Source organism: Halichoerus grypus, chromosome 2 (genome assembly GCF_964656455.1).
Source record: "Halichoerus grypus chromosome 2, mHalGry1.hap1.1, whole genome shotgun sequence".
Lineage (NCBI taxonomy): Eukaryota > Metazoa > Chordata > Mammalia > Carnivora > Phocidae > Halichoerus > Halichoerus grypus.
In genome coordinates, this window is record NC_135713.1 from 3,849,422 (window position 1) to 3,862,472 (window position 13,051).

The 13,051-nt window shown below is 43.7% G+C and overlaps 1 protein-coding gene across 1 annotated transcript in view; it reads left to right on the forward strand.

Annotated features, from left to right (window-relative positions):
* Window positions 1-13,051, forward strand: part of ADAMTS16 (ADAM metallopeptidase with thrombospondin type 1 motif 16) — a 141,707-nt gene that overhangs the window by 23,420 nt on the left and 105,236 nt on the right. The gene's annotated exons all lie outside the window — the stretch shown is intronic.

The window sequence follows — 13,051 nt, forward strand, 5'->3', positions numbered from 1 at the left end:
AGGGATATTGAGGTTTTGTTTTTTTGTTGTTGTTTTGTTTTTTAAGATTTATTTATTTATTTGAGATAGAGAAAACACAAACAGGGGGAGAGGCAGAGGGAGAAAATCTCCAGCAGACACCCTGCTGAGCAGGGAGCCAGACATGGTGCTTGATCCTACCACCCTGAGATCATGACCTGAGCTGAAATCAAGAGTCAGACATTCAACCGACTGAGCCACCCAGGCCCCTCAAGATCTTGTGTATTGATCATCTACTGTGTTTCAAGCTCTTACCTGTATTTTAATCACTTTTAAGCAATATCTTACACTTACACATGTGGAGTTGACCATGCCCACGAGCTTCGGCACCTGGGTGGGTGTCTGTGGGAGAGGGGATGTGCTGGGGGGCCACGCAGTCTTCAGTCATCATTGTTTTAAGTGTACGCATTATGGTGTAAAGGAGTCGGCATGCGTCATGAGGGTCCCTGGATTATTCAGATTATTTCAAGTTTAGGGCAGGGGTACGGCCCCCATCCTCTATTACCTGACTCTCAGTTTCCTTGTCCTTAGCAGTAAGTTGTAAATCATCTATTTGAGAAACTCTTTGGGCAGATATTTCTAAAAGTATAGTAACAACTTCCAAGTATGTAAAGGTCCAACTGAACCATGATATGTCTCTGCTGAGGTTACGGGGGGCCCTGGCCCCTGCGAGGTTAGCATCAAGGTCTCAAGTCCTCGTGAGCACAGTTACGGGACAGATAGCATAGGTGAGCCTCCCCTGCCTCTGGGGATACTTGATGGAGAGAATGGAAGTGATTCCAGTAATAGAGGAGGCTAAATTAGAAGTCACATCCACTCAGTTCACAAGAATGTAAAGATGTGATTCAAAACAGCTGCGGGATGGGCATGACAGAGGGCACGCGAAGGGATGAGCACTGGGCGTTATACGCAACTGATGAATCACTGAACACTGCACCAAAAACTAATGATGTATTGTATGTTGGCTAATTGAATTTAAATAAAAAAATATCTGGGTTCTACTCCAGGGTCCCATGCTTAGGCGGTTGCTCGGGTTGTTTCCGTGGCCGCAGGAGAGGAGGGGAGAGTGTGCCCGAGCTTATGTGGACTTGCTGTCCCTGAGCCGTAGTGGGGAGTGAGTCCTTTGCTCCCTGGTTGGCAAGGGTGATGGCGGGCCGCCCGGTGAGGTTGAGAGAAGCCCACTGGGGTCACATGAAGGAACCGACCTAGGCCTGGTTTCTTTATGTTATTGTTGCTTTTTGTTTGTTTTGTTTTATTTTGTTACTCTGGAAGTGAGGGACCAGCCCAAGTTCTCTAGAAGTGAGTCCCTTGCAATCATGTGATCGTATGATGATGCTGTTGGAAGACCCACAGAGCAGGGTCCTCGATTCTCATGACTGATTTTGCCATGGTGTTGCCAATGCTTTCTTTCTAAAAAAAGGAAAAAAAAAAAAAAAAGGTGGTATTTGTTTCCTAAGTTCTTGATAACAGCGTATTAAGAAGGCATCTAAAAAAGACCACCTGAGTACGCATTGCCACATTGTGTAATGATTCTACAGTTTGAGCTGACGGCCTGGAAATAGGACCGGCCATAACCTCGTGGTCCCCTGGCGACTCCCGCACGTGTAACAGTTGCAGCCTGTGAATGGTCAGGTCGAGTCCATTGTAACGGGCGTTCACAGGAACTGCCTGGAATATCTCATGTCAAACATAGAGCGCGGGCCCAGGTGACCACTCCAAGCCCTGCGTTCCAACAGCTGTTACCTGCCCTAGCTTTGGGCTTGCCCCAGGGGACTCAGTGCAGATTGCTGTACTTGGGATTATGTTTGATGTTTATCATTTTGCCACCAGAAAATATGGGTGTCTCATTGGGACTGGCTTGAAAATGAGGAAACGCATGTATAACAAATTCAACACAAATTCCAACGGTATCCTAGCAAGTGGTTTATTGTACTGGAGACATCCGGCCACCACGTTATCCTGCAGGCGCCCTGTCTGTCCTGCTCCCTGAGAGCAGGGCTGCAAGTCGGGGAAGGCGGATGAGCACAGGGGGTAGGGGCCTTGGTCCTCCTGCCACAAGCAGTGTGTGTGAATCTTCTTAAACACATGAACCCCTCCCCTAAGACCTGCTGACTCAGAGCTTGGGGAGCGGTCATGGGTTTCAGTGGGCCACTCGGAGGATTCTCGGGGACAGACAGTTTTGAAGAGCATGGCTGGATATATGGATAATCAATCTGCCAACCTGTGGACCGTGTCCTCAGGGGGAGTCGGTCCGGTCCTGTCGTGGGCGGGCAGGTGGAAGGCTCCTGGTCCCTACCTTGCCGGCTGCCCATTTGGTGGCAGCGGGGGTGAGACAGGTGAACAAACAGCTGGTTTCAAATCTCAGTCTCCTTTCTGAGTGGCCTTGGTGAAAGAAGACAGCCAGATTCTATCAGGCTGGGGACACCCACCCTGTCCGGGGAGGAGCGGGACACACGCCGTGCTCCTGGGCGGATGCGGTCTCTGGCCTCATTTCTTGCTCCGTGTTCCGTTGTGAGTGTGGACCCTTCCGAGGGCCTCGGAGCTGTGCCGCCCTGGTTGTGAGATCAGTGCGCCCCAAGGCCTTGTCCCACCCCGCCCCGCCAGAGCCCCACCACCGCAGCCTGATCCGCTTCTCGAATCACAGCTGTGCCTGTTCCGCACCTTTCTTAGAAATGGACTCACACAGTACGGGTCATTTGCTCTGGGTCCTTGTGATCTGCATGATGTGCGCGGACCCCCACTGTGTTCATCAGCTCCCCGTTCCCGTGGTAAGCGCATGCTGTGTGTGCTTTATCCATTCACCCATGGATGGACATTTGGGATGTTCAAGCTCTATTTCTTTATCCCCCCCAAATCCCTGCCTTGCAAGTCTGTTTTGAGGGTTATTGACAGTGATACAGCATCCAGTTCTTGGAACTGAGGCAGGGCCATGGTAGGTGACCAATAATCAATACAGCCTATTTTAATATGATTAACAGAAATAAGATGTGACCAGCCTGGAACCTGGAGCTGAAGGGGCGCCATTGTGAGCAACTAGATGTCCAGTTGGGGAGAGAGAGACTTCCAGGGGCAGAGTCAAGTAAGGAAAACAGCTGATGCGTGGGCTCAGGGTCTGCTTGATAAGCTCGTGTCAGGATTCACCCGGAGCTGGCAGCCTATGGTGCGGAGCGAAGGGTGCCATTGGAGGGACTGAGTGTGAGCACAAAACATGGCTTGTAGACCCAGGTGACGACACCCCGGGGACCCATGATGTCTCATGAGAAACACGTGCGCCCACCCCGCACCGTGACTGTGACCCACTTCTCTGCTGGGGGGACCCCAGCAGCGGCTGTCCAGCTCTGCTGTGACTTCCCCGCATTGCCCTTGACCTGTTGCTCTTTCTTTCCCAGCGACCACAGAGGTTTGCACACTGCCTCCCCTCTCTGCAGCTTCTTTAGAAACAGGTACTGCCGTCTTGATTGGCAGCGCTAAAATCTCTCTCTCCCTTTTTTTTTTTTCTTTCATGGATCATGTCTTTGGTGTTGTATCTAAAAAGTCATTGCATACCCAAGGTCATCTAGATTTTTTTTCCTGGGTCATCTTCTAGCAGTTATTTTATAGTTTTGCATTTTATAGTAAGGTCTGTAATGCATTTTGAGTTAATTTTTGCGAGAGGTTTATAGTCTATGTCTAGATTCATTTCTATGCATGTGGTTGTCCAGTTGTTCCAGCACCATTTGTTGGAAGAACTGTCTTTGTTCCATTGTGTTACCTCTGCTTCTTTGCCAAAGATGCGTAACTGCACTTACATGGGTCTGTTTCTGAGCTCTCTAAGCTGTTCCGTGGATGCATCTGTCTCTGCTTTCTCTAGTACCACACTGACTTGATTACTGTAGCTTTATAAGAAGCTGTGAAGTTGCTAGGGTCAAGCCTAAAACGTTGTTCTTCCCCCTCAATATTGACTTGGGTGGTCTGGGTCTTTTGCCATGCTATATAAACTTCAGATTCGGTTTGTTGGTATTTGCAAAATAATTTGCTGGAATTTTGATTGGAGTTGCATTAAATTGTTAGATCAAGTTGGGAAGAACTGACACATTGCCTTTTAACTTCTTAGGATTTTTTTATGTGTACTGTGTAGTCTCCCCTCATACCTACACTGGAATTTAAACTCCAAAGAGGCTGTTACATTTATCTATTTTGTTCATAGTTAGAGCTGGATTGTCTAGAAGAGTGTCTGGTTCATAATAGGCCATTGACAAATATTCATCGAATGAATGAATGAATGAATGGATGAATGAGTGAATGAACAAACCTACTACACACTCCTGATGAGAAGGACTGTGAGTTTGTCCCCCCATGGAATTTAATTCATGTCTAAATGTTATACATCTCTGGAGGGGAATCTATTAGAATGTTTAATTGATGGTATTTTGGTCATATTGAGTAGCAGCACTATATTCAATGCCTTGACTCAATGACTTTGCTTAACTATTTCTTTGTGTCTTGGAAATGTACAGAAACAGATCTGAGAATTTTATGTTGAGTTGTTCTTAGTTCAGATATTTTTGTATCAATCAGAATTAATCAAATTAAGCCATCAATCTAAGATAACGTGTTTTGAATATTTCAGCTGGGACCATTCTATAAAGATGTTAGTGGATGTGATTTGTAAGATTGTTCCTAACTGTATGTTATACACTATGATAGAGAAATGTTGTAGCAACCTCTCCTGTATCTGGCAAACTAGTCTTAAAAAGTAAGCTCATGAAGATTTGCTTATTACCAGTTGTTCTAGAATAGTTCTTTCTGGTTTTTTGTGCCATAATAGAAATACCTGTGCTGTCCAATATGGTAATCACTAGTCACATGTGGTTACTGAGTAATTGTAAGACTAAAATTTTAACTTTATTTAAATTTATATTTGAATACCTATGTGTGGCTGTTGAGCAAATAGAGAACTGAATTTTTAATTTTATTCCATTTTAATTAAAATTTGGGGGCCACCATTTTGGACAGTGCATGTATAGGTGTCCCCTCTAACATGAGCTTAAATCCTTGTAATAAATTAGTCTGAAATATCTCATAAAATTGAAAAGCACACGCACACACTCACACACACAATAGTAACAACAAATTCACTAATGAAATCTGAGAATACATGCTACAGTGACATTTAATCTCCAAAGGAAGTTTGATCCCCTATTATAAATATGTGCTATATTCCATATTATTATCTGTGTTCCTGACCTTTTGCATCCCCATTGCATTTTCATGAGGTGTGCTCATTTTGTTCTAAAACCCAGATCTTGGATTATTAGAATTCTTTAGTTTAAGAATCACATGGTTCTACTATTTACCAATTCCTATAGTCTGAATTTATTTATTTTAATTAGACTTTCTAGTTTCTAGGTGATCATTCATTGCATTTTTAAAAACTTTTTGAGTGAATGCTGTTTGCTCATCTTCTTTATCTTTTTTAAAGATTTTACTTAATGATTTATTTGAGAGAGAGAGAGAACACATGTGAGCTGGGGGGGAGAGCAGAGGGAGAGAACCTCAAGCAGACTCTGCACTGCGCGTGGAGCCCAACTCGGGGCTTGATCCCACAACCATGGGATCATGACGTGAGCCAAAATCATGAGTCTGAAGCTTAACCTAGGGAGCCACCCAAGCTCCCTTTATTTTTTTATTTTTTATTTTTATGTAAAAATAAAAAATAAAAAAATAAAAAATAAAGGGATATTTATCTTCTTTATTTTTAAATAGGAAAACATTCAGGACTTGAAATTTCTCTAAATGCAGCATGAGTATATCTCACCATTTCTAAAAGAACCAAGTTTTGCTTTGATTGATATTCTCTATTGATTTCCAGTTTTTAATTTCATTGATTTCTGCTCTAATTCTTATTATTTCTTTTCTTCTAATTACTTTGGGTTTAATTTGATTTTCTTTTTCTTTTTTGCTTCTTTGCTTCTCCCTCTGCCTGCAGCTACCCTTGCTTGTGCTTGCTCTCTCTCTCTCTCTCTCTGTGAAATAAATAAATAAATCTTTAAAAAATAAATAAATTAAAAAATAAATAAAATTCACCCAGAGCCTGATTGGCTAAAGGCACAGGTGTGCGCAGTGGTGCTCACCCTTCCTCTGAGGGGTGAGCTGTGTGGGGAGTGTAGGTGGTTGGCACTTTACCAGGTAGCACTTGTCCCACTCTGCTAGTTGTCACACTGGCCCAATTTGTCCAGGTTACAAGATCCAGAGAGAAGTCAACCAAGGATGTATTTGTTTGCATCATGCAAATGGAGAAAGACATAGAAAAATTCCCCTCCTTGGAAGGCCACCCTTCTGTGCCTAATCTAGTCAGCCTCCGTCAGCCTCCCACCAGCCTCTAGTCAGCCTCCATCAGCTCCCAGTCAGCCTCCATCAGCCTCCATCAGCCTCCCACCAGCCTCCCACCAGCCTCTAGTCAGCCTCCATCAGCTCCCAGTCAGCCTCCATCAGCCTTCATCAGCCTCCATCAGCCTCCCACCAGCCTCCCACCAGCCTCCATCAGCTCCCAGTCAGCCTCCATCAGCCTCCATCAGCCTCCCACCAGCCTCCCACCAGCCTCTAGTCAGCCTCCATCAACTCCCAGTCAGCCTCCATCAGCCTCCATCAGCCTCCCACCAGCCTCTAGTCAGCCTCCATCAGCTCCCAGTCAGCCTCCATTAGCCTTCATCAGCCTCTATCAGCCTCTAGTCAGCCTCTAGTAAGCCTCCAGTCAGTGCCCACTCAGCCCAGTCAGCCTCCAGCTGACAACTTCTGCAGTCTTTCCTTTCCTCCCACACCCAGGCAGCAAGTGTTCAGGGGGCAGGGATCTGACCTGACAGCACTGTGGTAGGAACTGGGGTTTGGGAGAAACCTGGACTCAGTCTTCTTGGTGGATTGTGATGATTGGGACTGATGCCACCACTAGTAAGACTTGTTGTACGTAGCCTTAACCTTAGCAAAGTACCAAGTGTCAAAATGTTAGTCTTCTGAAATGACAGATGAGCAATAGGAAGGCAACCAGGGACCGGTTTTATAGCTGAGTGAGTGGCTACATTTTGAAGCCTGAACTTTAGTGGGTTTAGTATGATGGGTGATTCCTGTGACCAGCGCATTAGATCCCTTGTCCTTGCAGGCAAGAGGGTTGAAGAAGCCCAGAGCCCAAGCCAGGTGTAGCAGGGATGGGGTAAAAAGAATCAGGTGCAACATCTCACGGAGAAAGAACCTCTTGGTGTGTTTAGCTTTTTAGAAGATTTTGGGTGAATTTCAATTTTCAAAACATCACAAATTGTTATGCAGCAAGACTTCCTGTGGTCTCAGGCTTATGACAAAGAATGGACTGACCTGGGGTGGGTTCTTGTTTGATCCTGAGGTTATAAGGAAATCAAAAGCAGAGTTTGGCTTCTATAAAAGTTCTATCAAAGTTGCAATTGACTTATGTGTCTAAAACGTCACTAAGAAGACTAAAATGTGTAGAATATTTCCCCAAACAAATGATGCTTTTGGAAAAAACACAGAGGAGGGTAAATTTAAATTAGTTGGGAAATGAAATGTTTTTTATCCTAATGAACTGAATCACATTTTTACATATTGGTTGATAGCTAGCTCTCTTGGAAAGGGCTCATGGAGTCACCCGAGGTACTTTTGGAACAAGTTTGACAGGGATCTGTCACACTGCAGGAGAAACAGGCTCTGTTCCTGGACATTTGTACATCTCTTCTGAATTTCCATTTGATTTTTTTGATTCATGCAACTTCTATGGACAGCTTCTATTTTTATTTTAATATTTATTTATTATTTATTTATTTATTTATAGGAATGGAGATGGGGAGGGGCAGAGGGGGAGGGAGAGAGAGAATGGTGCAGAGCCCAACCCGGGGCTCCATCTCACAACCCTGAGATCATGACCTGAGCCGATGCTTAACGTACTGAGCCACCCAGGCACCCCTTGATTTTTATGTATTGAGGTATGGTTGGCACGCAATGATACATTAGCATCGGGTGTACAACACGGTGATTCTACATTTCTGTAATTTACTCGGTGCTCACCACAAGTGTAGCTGCCCCCATCACCATACAACACTGTTACAATACCAGGGACTATATTCTCTATGCTGTGCCTCTCATCCTTGTGACTCATTCATTCCATAACTGGAAACCTGGATCTCCCACTCTCCTTCATCCATTTTGCCCATCCTCCCATCCCGTCCCTCTCAAAACCATCAGTGTGTTCTCTGTATTTATGGGTCTCTTTGTGCTTTTTGTTTGTTTATTTTGTTTGTTTGTTTCTTAGATTCCACCTAAGTGAAATCATATGGTCTTTGTCTTTCTCTCCTGGCTAATTTCACTCAGCATGATACCGTCTAGGTCCATCCATGTTGCAAATGGCAAGATTTCATTCTTTTTTATAGCTAAGTAATACTCCATTTTATGGACAGCTTTTATAAATAGATATATAATGATATAAACCTATCAACTTTTTTTCTTTTTTTACAGAAAGCATTGACTAATATCACTATAGTTCTGCACTTTACTTTTCTCACTAAATAAATTTGGGTATAAGTCTTATTTTTTAATTTTATTATGTTATCTTAGTCACCATACAATACATCATTAGTTTTTGATGTAGTGTTCCATGATTCATTGTTTTCGTATAACACCCAGTGCTCCATGCAATATGTGCCCTCCTTAATACCCATCACTGGGCTGACCCATCCTCCCACCCCCTCCCCTCTAAGACCCTGAGTTTGTTTCTCAGAGTCCATAGTCTCTCGTGGTTCATCTCTCCCTCCGATTTCCCCCCTTCATTTTTAAGTCAAGCAGAGAAAGTCAATTATCATATGGTTTCACTTATTTGTGGAACATAAGGAATAGCATGGAGGACATTAGGAGTAGGAAGGGAAAAAATTGGGTATAATTCTATATCAATAACTGTCTAATTGTTTTCAAATGCTGACACTGATTTCTAATACATACAGTCTCATTTAGATAACCTGTCTTTCATCAGGGGCATTTCAAGTATTTCTCATTTTGGAGGTTATTTTATTTATTTTTACTATGATAAACATCATTTTCCATATTTGGGGGTGTATGTGTTAGAATTTTCCTAGGGTAAGTTCCTAGGTGCAGAATTATTAGGTCAAATGTACATGCATTTATAATTTTGAGAGACACTGACAATTCTTTCTAAAAGTACTTTACCAGTTTACTAATTTTCCTCACATCTTGGTTGTAGCAGGGTATGCACTGCCTTTTTGGTCAGGCGGTGGGATGGATGAGACGCATCTCATTGTGGTTTTCATCTTCTTGCAAAATTGGAAGTAACAATCAAACCCTGTTTTCATAAACCTCTCCCCACCTGTGAGTTGCCTTTTTTCTTTTTTGTCCTATTTTGTTTCTTTTCTTTTCCATTTTTTTAAGTTGAATTACTTCTTTTTTTTTTTTTAAAGATTTTATTTTTTTATTTGACAGAGAGAGACACAGCGAGAGAGGGAACACAAGCAGGGGGAGTGGGAGAGGGAGAAGCAGGCTTCCCGCCGAGCAGGGAGCCCGATGCAGGGCTCGATCCCAGGACCCTGGGACCATGACCTGAGCCGAAGGCAGATGCTTAAGGACTGAGCCACCCAGGCACCCACTTCTTCATTTTTTATTAGTTTTTATGGATTATTTTTAAGGATCATAATTTTTGTCATTTGCATTCAAGAATTTCCCCTAACTTGTCATTTGACTCCATGGTATTTTTCACCATACTCAATGTCGAATTTACCCAATTTTATCAATCCATTTCTTCATAGCTTCCTGATTTTGTTCTTTGTTTGTAAGTGTCTACTCTACACCAAGATTACAAATATATATTTTATTTAATCTTTTTACTTTTTTTGTGATTCTTTGTTGCTGTTGGCCATTATTTTGGGGAACAGAATGAAGAAGAAAACTAGATTTGTTTTTTCCAAAGAGCTGACCAGTTTTCTCAAGATCATTTATTGGATGATTCCCTTTCTTCCTCCTAACTGAAAAACCTCCTCCGATGTCAACTACATTTTCATACTATTGTAGGTGTGTATTCTGTTTAATTGATTTGTCTGTAGAAATTCAGCAAGTTTTAATTGTGAATAAAACGGTCTAATACAATTCTCCTACTTTAGAGCTTCAGCATTTCCTTCACGTACATTGCTGAGGGAGAAACTGCATTTTCTCAGCATTAGCCTAGCACGTGTTCTTTTCTTCCTTACAAAGGCAATACAAGCGTTAGATGAATTTCCCCATGTATAATGATTTACAGAGCTGGCCGGGAGAGATCCAGGCCCCAGGAGTGCTCCTTTGCAAAGTTTGGAGGGCACTGGCCTTTTTCTGAACGCCTGGTTAATAATGCACCCAGCTGACATCCCTGTGGTTACTGTGGGCAGGGTACACTGGACATTTGATGAGTCTCCAAATAAATATTCTTGGTTCAATAAAGAACAGCTTTAATAAGCAGACAGCATTAATCTTCCATGATTTATCTAACCTTTTAAGTAAGCCTGCAAACTAATGATGCAGCAAGATAATAGAGTTACTTTTTCTGTATTTTTCAGTATCTGTTGAATGTAAGGGAAATCAAAACATCAGTCTTAATCAGTTCTTATATTCTCTGCATTTAATGAAATTGGGGATTGACTACTTTGTTAATGAAAACTAGGAATCCCTCCAGCTGCAGCAGATCCCTCTTGCCTGAGGATCTGGTCCTCTCAGCCCCAGGTACCCGTAATGGAGCTTGGACCTGGGGGAGAAAGCAGAAGTCACTTTTGAACTGAACAGCTGTCAGAGGGCACAGGTGTTTTAGCGCGGAAGCAGATCGTTTTGCATGTTTTCTGTGGGTCATGCTTTTGAAATACATTCATTGTTAAGTCCTACAAACTCATGACAGGCAACAAGCTTTATCTCCAGTTCCTCCAGGACAACATAGCACAGATAGGCTGAGTAAACTGTCGAAGGTCAGACAGGTAGCTTTGCTGGATTTGGATGCGCATGTTTGGGCGTCGGATTCCTCGGGCCTCTCTCTGAGTCGGCGGGGCCTCCAGTGAGGCGTGCCGATTGACACTGACCCCATGTTCTCAAGGAGCTCGTGGTCTTCCCAGGGGTGATTAGAAAGGCAAGCAGTAGTTTACATATCAGAAAAGGTTTTTTTAAGGTGAGAAAAGAATTCTTTTTTTTTTTTTTTTTTACATTTAATACTTGAACTGGTTACTTTCAAAGGTGGAAAACCTCTTTGGGTGGTGTTATTACGCAAGGGTGAGCGCATGTGACTGCTCATGTTATTCCAGGGTTAGTTTAAATGCAAAAAGGACGAAACCTCGCTGGCCCTAGCTGTCACGTCCTTTCACGCTTGTCTGTTCCTTGATAGAACTGTGAACTTTCCAGCGAGGTCGTACGGAGTTGCGCTGGTAGAGTTCTAGAGGACACAGAAATTCCCAGGTTACTCATGTAGAGCACTGCGCCAGGGGCGCCTCCTCCCCCTCTGCGATGCAGGCCGTAAATCCCAGGTATTCAGCCTTTCCATGGCCAGGTGGCACTTGGGCCCTGGGAGGTCTGCCCCCCATGGTGCTGATGACTTCCTTGATGACTGGCCACGTTTACCCTCAGGAACTCTGGGGCCAATGCTTAATCTCTGATCGTCCGATAAACATCTTCACTCCCACCCCCAACCCTCCTGTTCCTGAGCGTTGTGTTTGTCCCTGTCCCGAGATCTAAGAAGTGCCTTCCCAAGCCTGTCATCCCACCGCGTGCAGATATTCAGACTCACATGGGGTGGCCCAGCCCGACACAGAATCTCATCCTGGCGGGCAGGAACACACACCAACCCCCCCCCCCCCACCAAGTGAGAGTCAGACTCAGGCTCCGAAATCAGAGGCACACTTAGAACTGGTGCGCATGCATCAGCCTCTGTGAGTCACTAGGTGTCTCGCTCAGTGTCATCAATTACCGAAGTGACTTTGGGGAAAATCAGCAGGATTGTAATACTGGTAGTTCAGGACCAGAGAGGTCTAAGCGACTGCGGGATAGTTGTGCAGAAGCAACTAATTGGATTCTCCAATTATGGCAATAAGGAGTAACATTTACAAAGAGTTTTAAAAATCGTCTGTAATCCCATAATCCAGCAATGCTCCTGACATTACTTATGTGAGAATACAATGGATTCTAAAAGCTTGAAGGGGATGCAAGCCGGTCTCTCTCGCAGCCTTTGCCCCAAAGACCACTGCCCACCGCCATCGGCACTGCTCTCACTTACCCCAGGAAGGTTCTCTAAGTGCAGATCATGCTTTTTAAAATGGAAACAGTTGGGATCACACTGCCTATTATACACTTTAAAAATTAATCCCTTTTGGAAACCCTTATAATAAAAACCATCAATGGGCAGATTCTGAGCCTATTCTGATTTTGTTGGAATCCCTACGCTCTACTTCCTAGCCAGGTCACCTTGGAAACAGAAGTGAATCACTGCACCTTTCTTTCTTTCTTTTTTTTTTTTAAGATTTTATTTATTTATTTGATAGAGAGAGACAGCAAGAGAGGGAACACAAGCAGGGGGAGTGGGAGAGGGGAAGCAGGCTTCCCGCTGAGCAGGGAGCCCGATGCGGGGCTCAATCCCAGGACCCTGGGATCACGACCTGAGCCGAAGGCAGACGCTTAACGACTGAGCCACCCAGGTGCCCCGCGCTGCACCTTTCTATTTCCTCACCCTCGAGAGGAGACTAATACAGAATCACAGAACTGCAGTCAGAGATTCCAGTGAGGTATCTATCATACAGACGATGTTGCCCAAGTTGCAGGAACTCGAGACAAAATATTTAATTATGATAATCAGCGGCACACAATAATCTGATCTGTTTAATGTTGTGTACTCTTCAAATATATAAGTATGCTTTAAAAACATTACCCTGAATTAATTGGTAAACATTTTAATGATTTATTTCTATTAGTTTTGTTTGTACATTTATGTTACTGCACACAATGCTGCCACATGCAGTCATACTTATTGGACAGTGTTGTAGAA